Genomic DNA, 5,072 nt, shown 5'->3' on the forward strand with positions numbered 1-5,072 from the left:
AAGTGATTTCTGTTCAACTTGTTTTGCATACTAGATTATAAATGCCCAGAAAGCAGGAACTGTTCTCTACTTATCTCTGTAACTGCCACAGCTCCTATAATGAACTTCGGTTGATAGACAAAACTATTAGCTGCTCAAAATTAATCCCAAATATGCTTGAGTGCATGTGTGTTTGCACACATATGTATATGTATGTACACACAGGGGGGAAGTTACAATCTACCCTAGACTTAGGACTAACCCAAAGTTACAAATGGTCGCATTAGTCAGCATATAAAATATTGTGCAGGACAACCTGGAGCCCTGTTACTTAAGCAATAAAAAGTAGATCCAGCCAATTCATTTGGCCAAAATTTATATTTATATATAATTCTATGACACTTTTATAGAATTCTACATAATATAGAGATGTGAAAAGTAAGGAAAAATGGGTCACAACCGAGGAAAACAAAAACCTACTTTCAATGATATTTAGGCTTGTTATACACAGAGTATGTAATGAAATCTTGCTTTCCAGGTACCTAAAGACATTGCATCTAATTTTCACAATATCACATCTGTGTGGCCTCAGAGTAAAATCTGCATCTTCCAGGTGGAAGCTAGAAGACTTTTTTTATGTGTGAAAAATATTAAGTTATTTCTCTAGGGGCTCTAAATTTCCCAACAACAATGGCAATGTTTCAAAACCAAATTGTAATTCACACTAACGAAGAGTACATTTCATTGAGATGTAGAACAGTGCTCAAACTTTAATGTGCATAGAAAACATCAAGATAGAGTTTCTTATGAATTCCAACTTTGACGTAGTAGTTCAGGGCAGCACCTGAATTCTGCTTTGCAAAACTTTTGTTTTTAATTCCTCATGTGACAATTTGCTAGAGATAAAAAACATTTTTTTTCCCAATGGGAAAACCAAGAATTCTTACATGTTACCTGGAAACAAACAGAATTTCCCCAATGATATCTGGTACTCTAAGACCATTAGAAATACCTTCAAAAGAAGGGTATCATGACGATATTGTGTTTAGTAGTGTCTGCTTCAGGCCAAGTTTGAGAGGGAGAAAGAGTGAGTTTAAAACAGAAAAGATAAAGATAAACCGTTGATGAGAAAACATCATTCAGTGAAAAAGAACACTTAGAAAATATGACAGTAGTGTTTAAGATAAACTACCTCTTTACCCGTAATGAAGGTCCTGTAATTCACAAGACAGGTGGCAGGAAAGCATCACGTGAAAAACCCAAAGCAGATGATCCTCTTGACTAACACCAATGGCACTGTGATGACTAATGTAGTCTTCTCTTTGATAAATTCTGCGGTAGTCATTTCAGTATGCATATTCTGGAAGGCTCAGATGCAATCTGTACTTCTCAGAGAGCTAGATCAATAAGTCCTCCACAAAAACACTAAGGTCACAGAGACACTGAATTACCACTGGGTAATTCAACTTCTATTTCAATTTGCAGAGGTTTCTCATTCTGATAAACCACAACTTTTAATCCATAGGCTGGTGGTCTCTTCACCTCCACCTGGATCTCTGTACTGGAAATCTCTTCTATCAGATAACTTGTTTTGCTTGAAACTTGGTCTTCTGGCAGTAAGAGCTGAGGAAAGTGATCTCATTGGCTCACAGAACTGCTTCTTATGTGTTCAAGGATCAGCTCCTTTCCCTTTTTCTCTCCTAAACCCGTAGGGTCAGTTTGGATTCTGATTTTGTTTCACACTTTGGATGCTTCCTTTGATTCTAAATTTAGGAATACTGTAAGAGTGTGAGAGAATACACTGGAATTCCTCAATGCATTTCATGGTCATCCGTATTAACTGATCTTTTTTCACGTGGTGCTTTTCTGCTGCCTGGAGGACACCAGAATTATAGGCAACATCAACAACTGTATAAACACGCAACATATCAGACACAGCGGCTGGCCAGCCGGCACTTAGAGGTGCTGGATGAGTGGTTGACTGGGGAGCTGGGGCCCTTTCCAACTGACAAAGTTTGATAGAAAGGATTTTCTTCTTTCGTTTTGGGGACCCTGGTTTGTAGACAGAGAGCTGCAGTTCTGGGGCAGAATAGAGCCATCTCCCCTCTTCCAGCAGCTGTCGAGTGAACCGCTCACGGCTCTGGTGTTGCCTCCAGCCGGCACGTCTGGGAGGCTCCGGAGCTCACTGACCTGAGCAAGCAGACCCTTTCAGGATGAGCCTGGGATTCAGATACATGGGCCGTTTAAGTCTCATCTCTTGGTCTGTTGCCCTGAATTCTGCATTTTTAACAAGCTTCCCCCATGAAGCAACATTGCTGGTCCACAGACTGCACTTTGGGGAGCAAAGGTGCAGACTATGGACCCACACTTGAATCTGTCATAACCAAATACTAAATCTGTTTAATATCAATACATATAAAGCATAAACACAAAAATGCGTATAAAACAGAAGTAGGTAGGGGGCGCCTGGTGGCTCAGCTGGCTGAGCTTCTGATTCCTAGTTTGGGCTCAGGTCCTGATCTCCTGGGCTCAACCCCCACATCAGGCTCCACACTGACAGCATGGGGCCTGCTTGGGATTCTCTCTCCTTCTCTCTCTGTCCTTCTCTCGCTCTCTTCAAAATAAACTTTTTAAAAATGTATACAAATCATGATGGACATTATTTTAACATAAAATAAATGTTAGCCCAGGAAAGCCTGACACGGCTTTTGTAACCTCACAACTGTCACCTTAAAACATGCATGCCTAACTATACTGAACACCTCCAGGGATCCGTCACCATTTAAATTATTCCTTGTGGCCCATAAACCATGGATATCAATTTTCACAAGAACGTCACAGGTCTGAAACAATCTCCCAAGGCACAAGGGAAGAGGGTGAGTGAGCCATGAAAGCAACAATTAACCTCAGTAAGCAGATCCACACTTTGCCTTTTTGCACGGTAAACAAGGGCGGATGCCCCAGCGCATTGCAAAATTAATTGTTTGGTCGCAATCAAAGGTTTAAGGATCAGATTTCGTTATAATGACATTAGGCATAGTGGTCAGACAAATCTTCACAATTAGTCTCATGACTTCTTTGTTGCGTTATTATCGTAAGATTCACTTACTAAGTTCACATTCGAGGCTACAAACTGGCATGTGTGTCTTAACTTGTAGTTGTCCATCATTATAAATGTGCACTCAAAGTTTTGTAAAGGAAAACATTACATGCAGATGTAACACGGGACTAAAGACTTATGTGAGGGGGCGCCTGGGTGGTTCGGTAAGTTAAGCTTCCAACTTCCGCTCAAGTCATGATCTCATGGTTCACAAGTCTGAGCCCTGCGTCGGGCTCTGTGCTGATGGCTCAGAGCCTGGAGCCTGCTTCGGATTCTGTGTGTGTCTCTCTCTGCTCCTCCCCCACTCATTCTCTCTCTCTCTCTCTCTCTCTCTCTGTCTCAAAAATAAATAAACCATTTAAAAAATTTTTTAACTGAAAACAAGACAAGTTAACACAAAAGCCTTGCACTACACAGGCTCTGAGATGATTCCAGATGTGGTCTGTGCCTTTAAACCAGGAACAAGGCCATGGTGAGGCAGTATGTGTCATGTGAAGCCATCACAGATAAAAGCAGCACAATCCAGGTGAAGATGTAAGAATACATCTGAATTAGCAGTAGGGAAAGAAGACATTCCGCAGATGTTGTCGTGGCGGGAGAAAGGGTAAGAGGTTTGTGGGAAGACTGGACATCACTGTAATGGAGGCTTCATTTGGGAGAAATACCAATTTGGAGGAGAGGGAGAGCAACATTACGCACAGCTTCACATTCTGCTTAACAATGTGCTTTTTCTTCCTTCAACAGATAACTACTGAAAGTCTATTTGAACAGCAAGGCACTAGATCTGTAAAGAGGCAGGCCCTAATACTAAAAAACTTGCAATTTTGTCTAAGGATAGGAAGGAGTTCTTGTAGATATACACGGCTGTACATATCACTATTCCCAAAGTATCTCTTTCAATAATTCTGGAACACTTAGGTCAGTGTATGTTTCTGTGTAGGAACACACTCTCTAGTCTGAGAAAGACTGAGCATGACTGATAGGAACAATGTCAGTTGCCTGGTGGGGAACCACGGAGGTCTCAGAGCAGTGGTATGAAGGATGCTTGTCGGGGGCCCCTGGATGGCTCAGTCAGTTGAGCACCTGACTTCTGCTCAGGTCATGATCTCACAGTTTGTGGGTTCAAGCCCCGCGTCGAGCTCCGTGCTGACAGCTCAGAGTCTGGAGCCTGCTTGAGACTCTGTGTCTCCCCCTCTCTCTCTGCCTCTCCCCTGCTTGTGCTCTGTCTCTCTCAAAAACAAATAAACATGAAAACAATTTTTTCTTTAAAAAAAGAAAGATGCTTGTGGGTTTTGCAACAGACTCTGTCTTATGCTGAGGAGTCAATGGATTAAGAAGGAAGAGCAAAGTGCAAGTCGGGGACAATTACCGGCAACAGTGTCTTGAGGAGACTCCTTCATTTTGGTAGAAGTGGGTAGAGGTAATGGGCACATATGTGTCTCTCATGTCCTGCACACGGGTCTGGCTCTCCTGAATCTGGACCCATATTCCAATTAGTGCAGGAGACCACGTGCCAAACAGAAGCCATCAGCCAACACTCCATGTTTTCTCTGTCTTACCGGCTCAGCACCTCCACCCGTCCATGCTGTTTGGAGCCTAAATTAGCTACCTTCAATGGCATTTATTTTTGCCCCTCTCTTTCAGACTTCATTGCTGGGAACTGCTGATCTCTCCCTAGGGGGCCCGTCACTCTTACCAGAGTGTCTTCCGCTGAACCCTATTGCCTCTTTCTTCCTGCTGTGTCCTGAGGGGAACGGAGAAGCTATCCAGAAACCACTATGCTCTTTAGTTTATGTAAAGCCAGAGCAGGCTTCCAGCAAGAACTTCTGTGTCATTTTCAACATTCTAGAGGGTGAACTATCTCTCTCGTAAATAACCTACAATTCTACTAAAATACCAAACTATTCCCCATTCCAATCAGCAACTATTTATGACTAAGATAGAAATATGAAATAAATATATTTGACATAAACTTGTCAATAAGACACCAACA

At 42.2% G+C, this 5,072-nt stretch overlaps 1 pseudogene; it reads right to left on the bottom strand.

The window, feature by feature from the left end:
- Positions 1 to 749: 749 nt before the first annotated feature.
- LOC125934046 (PIH1 domain-containing protein 2-like) lies at positions 750 to 4,479 on the bottom strand (annotated as a pseudogene).
- Positions 4,480 to 5,072: the final 593 nt, after the last annotated feature.

This window comes from Panthera uncia (assembly GCF_023721935.1).
Source record: "Panthera uncia isolate 11264 chromosome A1 unlocalized genomic scaffold, Puncia_PCG_1.0 HiC_scaffold_16, whole genome shotgun sequence".
Lineage (NCBI taxonomy): Eukaryota > Metazoa > Chordata > Mammalia > Carnivora > Felidae > Panthera > Panthera uncia.